This window comes from Balaenoptera acutorostrata, chromosome 19, assembly GCF_949987535.1.
Source record: "Balaenoptera acutorostrata chromosome 19, mBalAcu1.1, whole genome shotgun sequence".
NCBI lineage: Eukaryota > Metazoa > Chordata > Mammalia > Artiodactyla > Balaenopteridae > Balaenoptera > Balaenoptera acutorostrata.
The window spans coordinates 40,040,802-40,058,356 of record NC_080082.1 but is presented as its reverse complement, the minus strand read 5'-3'; positions in this window follow the sequence as shown (position 1 = coordinate 40,058,356).

Genomic DNA, 17,555 nt, shown 5'->3' with positions numbered 1-17,555 from the left:
AACATGACTGAGGCGTGATTCTGGAAAACTGTGGCCTGGAAACATGACATCTGTTTAGATTGTGGAATAGTGTGCCCTGGGAACCTGACTGAGCCTTGGTTCTGGAACTCTGTAGGCTGGGAACATGACTGAGATTTATTCTAGAACCCTGTAGCCTGGGAACATAACTGAGGATTGATTCTGGAACCCTGTGGCCTGGGAACTTGACATCGGTGGATTCTGGAACCCTGTGGCCTGGGAACATGAGAACGGTTTGATTCTGGAACCCTGTGGCCTGGCAACATGACTGAGGCTTGATTCTGGAACCCTGTGGCCTGGCAACATGACTGAGGCTTGATTCTGGAACTCTGTGGCCTGGGAACTTGACTGGGGTTTGATCGCAGAAACCTGTGGACTGTCCACATGACTGAGGTTTCATGGTTCAACCCTGTGGCATGGCAACATGATTGAGGTTTGATTGTGGAATAGTGTGCCCTGGGAACCTGACTGAGCCTTGATTCTGGAACTCTGTGGACTGGGAACATGACTGAGGTTTATTCTAGAACCCTGTAGCCTGGGAACATAACTGAGGATTGATTCTGGAACCCTGTGGCCTGGGAACATGACATCGGTGGATTCTGGAACCCTGTGGCCTGGGAACATGAGTACGGTTTGATTCTGGATCCCTGTGGCCTGGGAACATGACTTTGGCGTGATTCTGGAAAACTGTTGCCTGGGAAAGTGACATCTGTTTAGATTGTGGAATAGTGTGCCCTGGGAACCTGACTGAGCCTTGGCTCTGGAGCTCTGTGGACTGGGAACATGACTGAGGTTTATTCTAGAACCCTGTAGCCTGGACACATAACTGAGGATTGATTCTGGAACTCTGTGGCCTGGGAACGTGACATCGGTGGATTCTGGAACCCTGTGGCCTGGGACCATGAGAACGGTTTGATTCTGGAACCCTGTGGCCTGGCAACATGACTGAGGCTTGATTCTGGAACCCTGTGGCCTGGCAACATGACTGAGGCTTGATTCTGGAACCGTGTGGCCTGGGAACTTGACTGGGGTTTGATCGCAGAAACCTGTGGACTGTCCACATGACTGAGGTTTGATGGTGGAACCCTGTGCACTGGGAACATGACTGAGGTTTGATGGTTGAACCCTGTGGCATGGCAACATGACTGAGGTTTGATTCTGGAAAACTGTGGCCTGGGAACATGACATCTGTTTAGATTGTGGAATAGTTTGCCCTGGGAACCTGACTGAGCCTTGGTTCTGGAACTCTGTGGACTGGGAACATGACTGAGGTTTATTCTAGAACCCTCTAGCCTGGGAACATAACTGAGGATTGATTCTGGAACCCTGTGGCCTGGGAACATGACATCGGTGGATTCTGGAACCCTGTGGCCTGGGAACATGAGAACGGTTTGATTCTGGAACCCTGTGGCCTGGCAACATGACTGAGGCTAGATTCTGGAACCCTGTGGCCTGGCAACATGACTGAGGTTTGATTCTGGATCCCTGTGGCCTGGGAACATGACTGAGGCGTGATTCTGGAAAACTGTGGCCTGGGAAAATGACATCTGTTTAGATTGTGGAATAGTGTGCCCTGGGAACCCGACTGAGCCTTGGTTCTGGAACTCTGTGGACTGGGAACATGACTGAGGTTTATTCTAGAACCCTGTAGCCTGGGAACATAACTGAGGATTGATTCTGGAACCCTGTGGCCTGGGAACATGACATCGGTGGATTCTGGAACCCTGTGGCCTGGGAACATGAGAACGGTTTGATTCTGGAACCCTGTGGCCTGGCAACATGACTGAGGCTTGATTCTGGAACCCTGTGGCCTGGCAACATGACTGAGGTTTGATTCTGGATCCCTGTGGCCTGGGAACATGACTGAGGTGTGATTCTGGAAAACTGTGGCCTGGGAAAATGACATCTGTTTAGATCGTGGAATAGTGTGCCCTGGGAACCTGACTGAGCCTTGGTTCTGGAACTCTGTGGACTGGGAACATGACTGAGGTTTATTCTAGAACCCTGTATCCTGGGAACATAACTGAGGATTGATTCTGGAACCCTGTGGCCTGGGAACATGACATCGGTGGATTCTGGAACCCTGTGGCCTGGGAACATGAGAACGGTTTGATTCTGGAACCCTGTGGCCTGGCAACATGACTGAGGCTTGATTCTGGAACCCTGTGGCCTGGCAACATGACTGAGGCTTGATTCTGGAACTCTGTGGCCTGGGAACTTGACTGGGGTTTGATCGCAGAAACCTGTGGACTGTCCACATGACTGAGGTTTCATGGTTCAACCCTGTGGCATGGCAACATGATTGAGGTTTGATTGTGGAATAGTGTGCCCTGGGAACCTGACTGATCCTTGGTTCTGGAACTCTGTGGACTGGGAACATGACTGAGGTTTATTCTAGAACCCTGTAGCCTGGGAACATAACTCAGGATTGATTCTGGAACCCTGTGGCCTGGGAACATGACATCGGTGGATTCTGGAACCCTGTGGCCTGGGAACATGAGAACGGTTTGATTCTGGAACCCTGTGGCCTGGCAACATGACTGAGGCTAGATTCTGGAACCCTGTGGCCTGGCAACATGACTGAGGTTTGATTCTGGATCCCTGTGGCCTGGGAACATGACTGAGGCGTGATTCTGGAAAACTGTGGCCTGGGAAAATGACATCTGTTTAGATTGTGGAATAGTGTGCCCTGGGAACCTGACTGAGCCTTGGTTCTGGAACTCTGTGGACTGGGAACATGACTGAGGTTTATTCTAGAACCCTGTAGCCTGGGAACATAACTGAGGATTGATTCTGGAACCCTGTGGCCTGGGAACATGACATCGGTGGATTCTGGAACCCTGTGGCCTGGGAACATGAGAACGGTTTGATTCTGGAACCCTGTGGCCTGGCAACATGACTGAGGCTTGATTCTGGAACCCTGTGGCCTGGCAACATGACTGAGGTTTGATTCTGGATCCCTGTGGCCTGGGAACATGACTGAGGTGTGATTCTGGAAAACTGTGGCCTGGGAAAATGACATCTGTTTAGATCGTGGAATAGTGTGCCCTGGGAACCTGACTGAGCCTTGGTTCTGGAACTCTGTGGACTGGGAACATGACTGAGGTTTATTCTAGAACCCTGTATCCTGGGAACATAACTGAGGATTGATTCTGGAACCCTGTGGCCTGGGAACATGACATCGGTGGATTCTGGAACCCTGTGGCCTGGGAACATGAGTACGGTTTGATTCTGGATCCCTGTGGCCTGGGAACATGACTTTGGCGTGATTCTGGAAAACTGTTGCCTGGGAAAGTGACATCTGTTTAGATTGTGGAATAGTGTGCCCTGGGAACCTGACTGAGCCTTGGCTCTGGAGCTCTGTGGACTGGGAACATGACTGAGGTTTATTCTAGAACCCTGTAGCCTGGACACATAACTGAGGATTGATTCTGGAACTCTGTGGCCTGGGAACGTGACATCGGTGGATTCTGGAACCCTGTGGCCTGGGACCATGAGAACGGTTTGATTCTGGAACCCTGTGGCCTGGCAACATGACTGAGGCTTGATTCTGGAACCCTGTGGCCTGGCAACATGACTGAGGCTTGATTCTGGAACCGTGTGGCCTGGGAACTTGACTGGGGTTTGATCGCAGAAACCTGTGGACTGTCCACATGACTGAGGTTTGATGGTGGAACCCTGTGCACTGGGAACATGACTGAGGTTTGATGGTTGAACCCTGTGGCATGGCAACATGACTGAGGTTTGATTCTGGAAAACTGTGGCCTGGGAACATGACATCTGTTTAGATTGTGGAATAGTTTGCCCTGGGAACCTGACTGAGCCTTGGTTCTGGAACTCTGTGGACTGGGAACATGACTGAGGTTTATTCTAGAACCCTCTAGCCTGGGAACATAACTGAGGATTGATTCTGGAACCCTGTGGCCTGGGAACATGACATCGGTGGATTCTGGAACCCTGTGGCCTGGGAACATGAGAACGGTTTGATTCTGGAACCCTGTGGCCTGGCAACATGACTGAGGCTAGATTCTGGAACCCTGTGGCCTGGCAACATGACTGAGGTTTGATTCTGGATCCCTGTGGCCTGGGAACATGACTGAGGCGTGATTCTGGAAAACTGTGGCCTGGGAAAATGACATCTGTTTAGATTGTGGAATAGTGTGCCCTGGGAACCTGACTGAGCCTTGGTTCTGGAACTCTGTGGACTGGGAACATGACTGAGGTTTATTCTAGAACCCTGTATCCTGGGAACATAACTGAGGATTGATTCTGGAACCCTGTGGCCTGGGAACATGACATCGGTGGATTCTGGAACCCTGTGGCCTGGGAACATGAGTACGGTTTGATTCTGGATCCCTGTGGCCTGGGAACATGACTTTGGCGTGATTCTGGAAAACTGTTGCCTGGGAAAGTGACATCTGTTTAGATTGTGGAATAGTGTGCCCTGGGAACCTGACTGAGCCTTGGCTCTGGAGCTCTGTGGACTGGGAACATGACTGAGGTTTATTCTAGAACCCTGTAGCCTGGACACATAACTGAGGATTGATTCTGGAACTCTGTGGCCTGGGAACGTGACATCGGTGGATTCTGGAACCCTGTGGCCTGGGACCATGAGAACGGTTTGATTCTGGAACCCTGTGGCCTGGCAACATGACTGAGGCTTGATTCTGGAACCCTGTGGCCTGGCAACATGACTGAGGCTTGATTCTGGAACCGTGTGGCCTGGGAACTTGACTGGGGTTTGATCGCAGAAACCTGTGGACTGTCCACATGACTGAGGTTTGATGGTGGAACCCTGTGCACTGGGAACATGACTGAGGTTTGATGGTTGAACCCTGTGGCATGGCAACATGACTGAGGTTTGATTCTGGAAAACTGTGGCCTGGGAACATGACATCTGTTTAGATTGTGGAATAGTTTGCCCTGGGAACCTGACTGAGCCTTGGTTCTGGAACTCTGTGGACTGGGAACATGACTGAGGTTTATTCTAGAACCCTGTAGCCTGGGAACATAACTGAGGATTGATTCTGGAACCCTGTGGCCTGGGAACATGACATCGGTGGATTCTGGAACCCTGTGGCCTGGGAACATGAGAACGGTTTGATTCTGGAACCCTGTGGCCTGGCAACATGACTGAGGCTTGATTCTGGAACCCTGTGGCCTGGCAATATGACTCAGGTTTGATTCTGGATCCCTGTGGCCTGGGAACATGACTGAGGCGTGATTCTGGAAAACTGTGGCCTGGGAAAATGACATCTGTTTAGATTGTGGAATAGTGTGCCCTGGGAACCTGACTGAGCCTTGGTTCTGGAACTCTGTGGACTGGGAACATGACTGAGGTTTATTCTAGAACCCTGTAGCCTGGGAACATAACTGAGGATTGATTCTGGAACTCTGTGGCCTGGGAACATGACATCGGTGGATTCTGGAACCCTGTGGCCTGGGAACATGAGAACGGTTTGATTCTGGAACCCTGTGGCCTGGCAACATGACTGAGGCTTGATTCTGGAACCCTGTGGCCTGGCAACATGACTGAGGCTTGATTCTGGAACCGTGTGGCCTGGGAAGTTGACTAGGGTTTGATCGCAGAAACCTGTGGACTGTCCACATGACTGAGGTTTGATGGTGGAACCCTGTGCACTGGGAACATGACTGAGGTTTGATGGTTGAACCCTGTGGCATGGCAACATGACTGAGGTTTGATTCTGGAAAACTGTGGTCTGGGAACATGACATCTGTTTAGATTGTGGAATAGTTTGCCCTGGGAACCTGACTGAGCCTTGGTTCTGGAACTCTGTGGACTGGGAACATGACTGAGGTTTATTCTAGAACCCTGTAGCCTGGGAACATAACTGAGGATTGATTCTGGAACCCTGTGGCCTGGGAACATGACATCGGTGGATTCTGGAACCCTGTGGCCTGGGAACATGAGAACGGTTTGATTCTGGAACCCTGTGGCCTGGCAACATGACTGAGGCTTGATTCTGGAACCCTGTGGCCTGGCAATATGACTCAGGTTTGATTCTGGATCCCTGTGGCCTGGGAACATGACTGAGGCGTGATTCTGGAAAACTGTGGCCTGGGAAAATGACATCTGTTTAGATTGTGGAATAGTGTGCCCTGGGAACCTGACTGAGCCTTGGTTCTGGAACTCTGTGGACTAGGAACATGACTGAGGTTTATTCTAGAACCCTGTAGCCTGGGAACATAACTGAGGATTGATTCTGGAACCCTGTGGCCTGGGATCATGACATCGGTGGATTCTGGAACCCTGTGGCCTGGGAAGATGAGAACGGTTTGATTCTGTAACCCTGTGGCCTGGCAACATGACTGAGGCTTGATTCTGGAACCCTGTGCCCTGGCAACATGACTGAGGCTTGATTCTGGAACCATGTGGCCTGGGAACTTGACTGGGGTTTAATCGCAGAAACCTGTGGACTGTCCACATGACTGAGGTTTGATGGTGGAACCCTGTGCACTGGGAACATGACTGAGGTTTGATGGTTGAACCCTGTGGCATGGCAACATGACTGAGGTTTGATTCTGGAAAACTGTGGCCTGGGAACATGACATCTGTTTAGATTGTGGAATAGTTTGCCCTGCGAACCTGACTGAGCCTTGGTTCTGGAACTCTGTGGACTGGGAACATGACTGAGGTTTATTCTAGAACCCTGTAGCCTGGGAACATAACTGAGGATTGATTCTGGAACCCTGTGGCCTGGGAACATGACATCGGTGGATTCTGGAACCCTGTGGCCTGGGAACATGAGAACGGTTTGATTCTGGAACCCTGTGGCCTGGCAACATGACTGAGGCTTGATTCTGGAACCCTGTGGCCTGGCAACGTGACTGAGGTTTGATTCTGGATCCCTGTGGCCTGGGAACATGACTGAGGCGTGATTCTGGAAAACTGTGGCCTGGAAAAATGACATCTGTTTAGATCGTGGAATAGTGTGCCCTGGGAACCTGACTGAGCCTTGGTTCTGGAACTCTGTGGACTGGGAACATGACTGAGGTTTATTCTAGAACCCTGTAGCCTGGGAACATAACTGAGGATTGATTCTGGAACCCTGTGGCCTGGGAACATGACATCGGTGGATTCTGGAACCCTGTGGCCTGGGAACATGAGAACGGTTTGATTCTGGATCCCTGTGGCCTGGGAACATGACTTTGGCGTGATTCTGGAAAACTGTGGCCTGGGAAAGTGACATCTGTTTAGATTGTGGAATAGTGTGCCCTGGGAACCTGACTGAGCCTTGGCTCTGGAGCTCTGTGGACTGGGAACATGACTGAGGTTTATTCTAGAACCCTGTAGCCTGGGAACATAACTGAGGATTGATTCTGGAACCCTGTGGCCTGGGAACATGACATCGGTGGATTCTGGAACCCTGTGGCCTGGGAACATGAGAACGGTTTGATTCTGGAAACGTATGGCCTGGCAACATGACTGAGGCTTGATTCTGGAACCCTGTGGCCTGGCAACATGACTGAGGTTTGATTCTGGATCCCTGTGGCCTGGGAACATGACTGAGGCGTGATTCTGGAAAACTGTGGCCTGGAAACATGACATCTGTTTAGATTGTGGAATAGTGTGCCCTGGGAACCTGACTGAGCCTTGGTTCTGGAACTCTGTAGGCTGGGAACATGACTGAGATTTATTCTAGAACCCTGTAGCCTGGGAACATAACTGAGGATTGATTCTGGAACCCTGTGGCCTGGGAACTTGACATCGGTGGATTCTGGAACCCTGTGGCCTGGGAACATGAGAACGGTTTGATTCTGGAACCCTGTGGCCTGGCAACATGACTGAGGCTTGATTCTGGAACCCTGTGGCCTGGCAACATGACTGAGGCTTGATTCTGGAACTCTGTGGCCTGGGAACTTGACTGGGGTTTGATCGCAGAAACCTGTGGACTGTCCACATGACTGAGGTTTCATGGTTCAACCCTGTGGCATGGCAACATGATTGAGGTTTGATTGTGGAATAGTGTGCCCTGGGAACCTGACTGAGCCTTGGTTCTGGAACTCTGTGGACTGGGAACATGACTGAGGTTTATTCTAGAACCCTGTAGCCTGGGAACATAACTGAGGATTGATTCTGGAACCCTGTGGCCTGGGAACATGACATCGGTGGATTCTGGAACCCTGTGGCCTGGGAACATGAGAACGGTTTGATTCTGGAACCCTGTGGCCTGGCAACATGACTGAGGCTAGATTCTGGAACCCTGTGGCCTGGCAACATGACTGAGGTTTGATTCTGGATCCCTGTGGCCTGGGAACATGACTGAGGCGTGATTCTGGAAAACTGTGGCCTGGGAAAATGACATCTGTTTAGATTGTGGAATAGTGTGCCCTGGGAACCTGACTGAGCCTTGGTTCTGGAACTCTGTGGACTGGGAACATGACTGAGGTTTATTCTAGAACCCTGTAGCCTGGGAACATAACTGAGGATTGATTCTGGAACCCTGTGGCCTGGGAACATGACATCGGTGGATTCTGGAACCCTGTGGCCTGGGAACATGAGAACGGTTTGATTCTGGAACCCTGTGGCCTGGCAACATGACTGAGGCTTGATTCTGGAACCCTGTGGCCTGGCAACATGACTGAGGTTTGATTCTGGATCCCTGTGGCCTGGGAACATGACTGAGGTGTGATTCTGGAAAACTGTGGCCTGGGAAAATGACATCTGTTTAGATCGTGGAATAGTGTGCCCTGGGAACCTGACTGAGCCTTGGTTCTGGAACTCTGTGGACTGGGAACATGACTGAGGTTTATTCTAGAACCCTGTAGCCTGGGAACATAACTGAGGATTGATTCTGGAACCCTGTGGCCTGGGAACATGACATCGGTGGATTCTGGAACCCTGTGGCCTGGGAACATGAGTACGGTTTGATTCTGGATCCATGTGGCCTGGGAACATGACTTTGGCGTGATTCTGGAAAACTGTTGCCTGGGAAAGTGACATCTGTTTAGATTGTTGAATAGTGTGCCCTGGGAACCTGACTGAGCCTTGGCTCTGGAGCTCTGTGGACTGGGAACATGACTGAGGTTTATTCTAGAACCCTGTAGCCTGGACACATAACTGAGGATTGATTCTGGAACTCTGTGGCCTGGGAACATGACATCGGTGGATTCTGGAACCCTGTGGCCTGGGACCATGAGAACGGTTTGATTCTGGAACCCTGTGGCCTGGCAACATGACTGAGGCTTGATTCTGGAACCCTGTGGCCTGGCAACATGACTGAGGCTTGATTCTGGAACCGTGTGGCCTGGGAACTTGACTGGGGTTTGATCGCAGAAACCTGTGGACTGTCCACATGACTGAGGTTTCATGGTTGAACCCTGTGGCATGGCAACATGATTGAGGTTTGATTGTGGAACCCTCAGGCTTGGGAACATGACTGAGGCTTGATGGTGGAACCCTCTGGCCTGGAAACAGGAATGAGGTTTGATGGTGGAACCCTGCGGCCTGGCAACATGACTGAGGTTTGATTCTGGAAAACTGTGGCCTGGGAACATGACATCTGTTTAGATTGTGGAATAGTGTGCCCTGGGAACCTGACTGAGCCTTGGTTCTGGAACTCTGTGGACTAGGAACATGACTGAGGTTTATTCTAGAACCCTGTAGCCTGGGAACATAACTGAGGATTGATTCTGGAACCCTGTGGCCTGGGATCATGACATCGGTGGATTCTGGAACCCTGTGGCCTGGGAAGATGAGAACGGTTTGATTCTGTAACCCTGTGGCCTGGCAACATGACTGAGGCTTGATTCTGGAACCCTGTGCCCTGGCAACATGACTGAGGCTTGATTCTGGAACCATGTGGCCTGGGAACTTGACTGGGGTTTAATCGCAGAAACCTGTGGACTGTCCACATGACTGAGGTTTGATGGTGGAACCCTGTGCACTGGGAACATGACTGAGGTTTCATGGTTGAACCCTGTGGCATGGCAACATGACTGAGGTTTGATTCTGGAAAACTGTGGCCTGGGAACATGACATCTGTTTAGATTGTGGAATAGTTTGCCCTGGGAACCTGACTGAGCCTTGGTTCTGGAACTCTGTGGACTGGGAACATGACTGAGGTTTATTCTAGAACCCTGTAGCCTGGGAACATAACTGAGGATTGATTCTGGAACCCTGTGGCCTGGGAACATGACATCGGTGGATTCTGGAACCCTGTGGCCTGGGAACATGAGAACGGTTTGATTCTGGAACCCTGTGGCCTGGCAACATGACTGAGGCTTGATTCTGGAACCCTGTGGCCTGGCAACGTGACTGAGGTTTGATTCTGGATCCCTGTGGCCTGGGAACATGACTGAGGCGTGATTCTGGAAAACTGTGGCCTGGAAAAATGACATCTGTTTAGATCGTGGAATAGTGTGCCCTGGGAACCTGACTGAGCCTTGGTTCTGGAACTCTGTGGACTGGGAACATGACTGAGGTTTATTCTAGAACCCTGTAGCCTGGGAACATAACTGAGGATTGATTCTGGAACCCTGTGGCCTGGGAACATGACATCGGTGGATTCTGGAACCCTGTGGCCTGGGAACATGAGAACGGTTTGATTCTGGATCCCTGTGGCCTGGGAACATGACTTTGGCGTGATTCTGGAAAACTGTGGCCTGGGAAAGTGACATCTGTTTAGATTGTGGAATAGTGTGCCCTGGGAACCTGACTGAGCCTTGGCTCTGGAGCTCTGTGGACTGGGAACATGACTGAAGTTTATTCTAGAACCCTGTAGCCTGGGAACATAACTGAGGATTGATTCTGGAACCCTGTGGCCTGGGAACATGACATCGGTGGATTCTGGAACCCTGTGGCCTGGGAACATGAGAACGGTTTGATTCTGGAAACGTATGGCCTGGCAACATGACTGAGGCTTGATTCTGGAACCCTGTGGCCTGGCAACATGACTGAGGTTTGATTCTGGATCCCTGTGGCCTGGGAACATGACTGAGGCGTGATTCTGGAAAACTGTGGCCTGGAAACATGACATCTGTTTAGATTGTGGAATAGTGTGCCCTGGGAACCTGACTGAGCCTTGGTTCTGGAACTCTGTAGGCTGGGAACATGACTGAGATTTATTCTAGAACCCTGTAGCCTGGGAACATAACTGAGGATTGATTCTGGAACCCTGTGGCCTGGGAACTTGACATCGGTGGATTCTGGAACCCTGTGGCCTGGGAACATGAGAACGGTTTGATTCTGGAACCCTGTGGCCTGGCAACATGACTGAGGCTTGATTCTGGAACCCTGTGGCCTGGCAACATGACTGAGGCTTGATTCTGGAACTCTGTGGCCTGGGAACTTGACTGGGGTTTGATCGCAGAAACCTGTGGACTGTCCACATGACTGAGGTTTCATGGTTCAACCCTGTGGCATGGCAACATGATTGAGGTTTGATTGTGGAATAGTGTGCCCTGGGAACCTGACTGAGCCTTGATTCTGGAACTCTGTGGACTGGGAACATGACTGAGGTTTATTCTAGAACCCTGTAGCCTGGGAACATAACTGAGGATTGATTCTGGAACCCTGTGGCCTGGGAACATGACATCGGTGGATTCTGGAACCCTGTGGCCTGGGAACATGAGAACGGTTTGATTCTGGAACCCTGTGGCCTGGCAACATGACTGAGGCTTGATTCTGGAACCCTGTGGCCTGGCAACATGACTGAGGTTTGATTCTGGATCCCTGTGGCCTGGGAACATGACTGAGGCGTGATTCTGGAAAACTGTGGCCTGGGAAAATGACATCTGTTTAGATTGTGGAATAGTGTGCCCTGGGAACCTGACTGAGCCTTGGTTCTGGAACTCTGTGGACTGGGAACATGACTGAGGTTTATTCTAGAACCCTGTAGCCTGGGAACATAACTGAGGATTGATTCTGGAACCCTGTGGCCTGGGAACATGACATCGGTGGATTCTGGAACCCTGTGGCCTGGGAACATGAGAACGGTTTGATTCTGGAACCCTGTGGCCTGGCAACATGACTGAGGCTTGATTCTGGAACCCTGTGGCCTGGCAACATGACTGAGGTTTGATTCTGGATCCCTGTGGCCTGGGAACATGACTGAGGTGTGATTCTGGAAAACTGTGGCCTGGGAAAATGACATCTGTTTAGATCGTGGAATAGTGTGCCCTGGGAACCTGACTGAGCCTTGGTTCTGGAACTCTGTGGACTGGGAACATGACTGAGGTTTATTCTAGAACCCTGTAGCCTGGGAACATAACTGAGGATTGATTCTGGAACCCTGTGGCCTGGGAACATGACATCGGTGGATTCTGGAACCCTGTGGCCTGGGAACATGGGTACGGTTTGATTCTGGATCCATGTGGCCTGGGAACATGACTTTGGCGTGATTCTGGAAAACTGTTGCCTGGGAAAGTGACATCTGTTTAGATTGTTGAATAGTGTGCCCTGGGAACCTGACTGAGCCTTGGCTCTGGAGCTCTGTGGACTGGGAACATGACTGAGGTTTATTCTAGAACCCTGTAGCCTGGACACATAACTGAGGATTTATTCTGGAACTCTGTGGCCTGGGAACATGACATCGGTGGATTCTGGAACCCTGTGGCCTGGGACCATGAGAACGGTTTGATTCTGGAACCCTGTGGCCTGGCAACATGACTGAGGCTTGATTCTGGAACCCTGTGGCCTGGCAACATGACTGAGGCTTGATTCTGGAACCGTGTGGCCTGGGAACTTGACTGGGGTTTGATCGCAGAAACCTGTGGACTGTCCACATGACTGAGGTTTCATGGTTGAACCCTGTGGCATGGCAACATGATTGAGGTTTGATTGTGGAACCCTCAGGCTTGGGAACATGACTGAGGCTTGATGGTGGAACCCTCTGGCCTGGAAACAGGAATGAGGTTTGATGGTGGAACCCTGCGGCCTGGCAACATGACTGAGGTTTGATTCTGGAAAACTGTGGCCTGGGAACATGACATCTGTTTAGATTGTGGAATAGTGTGCCCTGGGAACCTGACTGAGCCTTGGTTCTGGAACTCTGTGGACTAGGAACATGACTGAGGTTTATTCTAGAACCCTGTAGCCTGGGAACATAACTGAGGATTGATTCTGGAACCCTGTGGCCTGGGAACATGACATCGGTGGATTCTGGAACCCTGTGGCCTGGGAACATGGGTACGGTTTGATTCTGGATCCATGTGGCCTGGGAACATGACTTTGGCGTGATTCTGGAAAACTGTTGCCTGGGAAAGTGACATCTGTTTAGATTGTTGAATAGTGTGCCCTGGGAACCTGACTGAGCCTTGGCTCTGGAGCTCTGTGGACTGGGAACATGACTGAGGTTTATTCTAGAACCCTGTAGCCTGGACACATAACTGAGGATTTATTCTGGAACTCTGTGGCCTGGGAACATGACATCGGTGGATTCTGGAACCCTGTGGCCTGGGACCATGAGAACGGTTTGATTCTGGAACCCTGTGGCCTGGCAACATGACTGAGGCTTGATTCTGGAACCCTGTGGCCTGGCAACATGACTGAGGCTTGATTCTGGAACCGTGTGGCCTGGGAACTTGACTGGGGTTTGATCGCAGAAACCTGTGGACTGTCCACATGACTGAGGTTTCATGGTTGAACCCTGTGGCATGGCAACATGATTGAGGTTTGATTGTGGAACCCTCAGGCTTGGGAACATGACTGAGGCTTGATGGTGGAACCCTCTGGCCTGGAAACAGGAATGAGGTTTGATGGTGGAACCCTGCGGCCTGGCAACATGACTGAGGTTTGATTCTGGAAAACTGTGGCCTGGGAACATGACATCTGTTTAGATTGTGGAATAGTGTGCCCTGGGAACCTGACTGAGCCTTGGTTCTGGAACTCTGTGGACTAGGAACATGACTGAGGTTTATTCTAGAACCCTGTAGCCTGGGAACATAACTGAGGATTGATTCTGGAACCCTGTGGCCTGGGATCATGACATCGGTGGATTCTGGAACCCTGTGGCCTGGGAAGATGAGAACGGTTTGATTCTGTAACCCTGTGGCCTGGCAACATGACTGAGGCTTGATTCTGGAACCCTGTGCCCTGGCAACATGACTGAGGCTTGATTCTGGAACCATGTGGCCTGGGAACTTGACTGGGGTTTAATCGCAGAAACCTGTGGACTGTCCACATGACTGAGGTTTGATGGTGGAACCCTGTGCACTGGGAACATGACTGAGGTTTGATGGTTGAACCCTGTGGCATGGCAACATGACTGAGGTTTGATTCTGGAAAACTGTGGCCTGGGAACATGACATCTGTTTAGATTGTGGAATAGTTTGCCCTGGGAACCTGACTGAGCCTTGGTTCTGGAACTCTGTGGACTGGGAACATGACTGAGGTTTATTCTAGAACCCTGTAGCCTGGGAACATAACTGAGGATTGATTCTGGAACCCTGTGGCCTGGGAACATGACATCGGTGGATTCTGGAACCCTGTGGCCTGGGAACATGAGAACGGTTTGATTCTGGAACCCTGTGGCCTGGCAACATGACTGAGGCTTGATTCTGGAACCCTGTGGCCTGGCAACGTGACTGAGGTTTGATTCTGGATCCCTGTGGCCTGGGAACATGACTGAGGCGTGATTCTGGAAAACTGTGGCCTGGAAAAATGACATCTGTTTAGATCGTGGAATAGTGTGCCCTGGGAACCTGACTGAGCATTGGTTCTGGAACTCTGTGGACTGGGAACATGACTGAGGTTTATTCTAGAACCCTGTAGCCTGGGAACATAACTGAGGATTGATTCTGGAACCCTGTGGCCTGGGAACATGACATCGGTGGATTCTGGAACCCTGTGGCCTGGGAACATGAGAACGGTTTGATTCTGGATCCCTGTGGCCTGGGAACATGACTTTGGCGTGATTCTGGAAAACTGTGGCCTGGGAAAGTGACATCTGTTTAGATTGTGGAATAGTGTGCCCTGGGAACCTGACTGAGCCTTGGCTCTGGAGCTCTGTGGACTGGGAACATGACTGAGGTTTATTCTAGAACCCTGTAGCCTGGGAACATAACTGAGGATTGATTCTGGAACCCTGTGGCCTGGGAACATGACATCGGTGGATTCTGGAACCCTGTGGCCTGGGAACATGAGAACGGTTTGATTTTGGAAACGTATGGCCTGGCAACATGACTGAGGCTTGATTCTGGAACCCTGTGGCCTGGCAACATGACTGAGGTTTGATTCTGGATCCCTGTGGCCTGGGAACATGACTGAGGCGTGATTCTGGAAAACTGTGGCTTGGAAACATGACATCTGTTTAGATTGTGGAATAGTGTGCCCTGGGAACCTGACTGAGCCTTGGTTCTGGAACTCTGTAGGCTGGGAACATGACTGAGATTTATTCTAGAACCCTGTAGCCTGGGAACATAACTGAGGATTGATTCTGGAACCCTGTGGCCTGGGAACTTGACATCGGTGGATTCTGGAACCCTATGGCCTGGGAACATGAGAACGGTTTGATTCTGGAACCCTGTGGCCTGGCAACATGACTGAGGCTTGATTCTGGAACGCTGTGGCCTGGCAACATGACTGAGGCTTGATTCTGGAACTCTGTGGCCTGGGAACTTGACTGGGGTTTGATCGCAGAAACCTGTGGACTGTCCACATGACTGAGGTTTCATGGTTCAACCCTGTGGCATGGCAACATGATTGAGGTTTGATTGTGGAATAGTGGGCCCTGGGAACCTGACTGAGCCTTGGTTCTGGAACTCTGTGGACTGGGAACATGACTGAGGTTTATTCTAGAACCCTGTAGCCTGGGAACATAACTGAGGATTGATTCTGGAACCCTGTGGCCTGGGAACATGACATCGGTGGATTCTGGAACCCTGTGGCCTGGGAACATGAGAACGGTTTGATTCTGGAACCCTGTGGCCTGGCAACATGACTGAGGCTTGATTCTGGAACCCTGTGGCATGGCAACATGACTGAGGTTTGATTCTGGATCCCTGTGGCCTGGGAACATGACTGAGGTGTGATTCTGGAAAACTGTGGCCTGGGAAAATGACATCTGTTTAGATCGTGGAATAGTGTGCCCTGGGAACCTGACTGAGCCTTGGTTCTGGAACTCTGTGGACTGGGAACATGACTGAGGTTTATTCTAGAACCCTGTAGCCTGGGAACATAACTGAGGATTGATTCTGGAACCCTGTGGCCTGGGAACATGACATCGGTGGATTCTGGAACCCTGTGGCCTGGGAACATGAGTACGGTTTGATTCTGGATCCCTGTGGCCTGGGAACATGACTTTGGCGTGATTCTGGAAAACTGTTGCCTGGGAAAGTGACATCTGTTTAGATTGTGGAATAGTGTGCCCTGGGAACCTGACTGAGCCTTGGCTCTGGAGCTCTGTGGACTGGGAACATGACTGAGGTTTATTCTAGAACCCTGTAGCCTGGACACATAACTGAGGATTGATTCTGGAACTCTGTGGCCTGGGAACATGACATCGGTGGATTCTGGAACCCTGTGGCCTGGGACCATGAGAACGGTTTGATTCTGGAACCCTGTGGCCTGGCAACATGACTGAGGCTTGATTCTGGAACCCTGTGGCCTGGCAACATGACTGAGGCTTGATTCTGGAACCGTGTGGCCTGGGAACTTGACTGGGGTTTGATCGCAGAAACCTGTGGACTGTCCACATGACTGAGGTTTCATGGTTGAACCCTGTGGCATGGCAACATGATTGAGGTTTGATTGTGGAACCCTCAGGCTTGGGAACATGACTGAGGCTTGATGGTGGAACCCTCTGGCCTGGAAACAGGAATGAGGTTTGATGGTGGAACCCTGCGGCCTGGCAACATGACTGAGGTTTGATTCTGGAAAACTGTGGCCTGGGAACATGACATCTGTTTAGATTGTGGAATAGTGTGCCCTGGGAACCTGACTGAGCCTTGGTTCTGGAACTCTGTGGACTAGGAACATGACTGAGGTTTATTCTAGAACCCTGTAGCCTGGGAACATAACTGAGGATTGATTCTGGAACCCTGTGGCCTGGGATCATGACATCGGTGGATTCTGGAACCCTGTGGCCTGGGAAGATGAGAACGGTTTGATTCTGTAACCCTGTGGCCTGGCAACATGACTGAGGCTTGATTCTGGAACCCTGTGCCCTGGCAACATGACTGAGGCTTGATTCTGGAACCATGTGGCCTGGGAACTTGACTGGGGTTTAATCGCAGAAACCTGTGGACTGTCCACATGACTGAGGTTTGATGGTGGAACCCTGTGCACTGGGAACATGACTGAGGTTTGATGGTTGAACCCTGTGGCATGGCAACATGACTGAGGTTTGATTCTGGAAAACTGTGGCCTGGGAACATGACATCTGTTTAGATTGTGGAATAGTTTGCCCTGGGAACCTGACTGAGCCTTGGTTCTGGAACTCTGTGGACTGGGAACATGACTGAGGATTGATTCTAGAACCCTGTAGCCTGGGAACATAACTGAGGATTGATTCTGGAACCCTGTGGCCTGGGAACATGACATCGGTGGATTCTGGAACCCTGTGGCCTGGGAACAT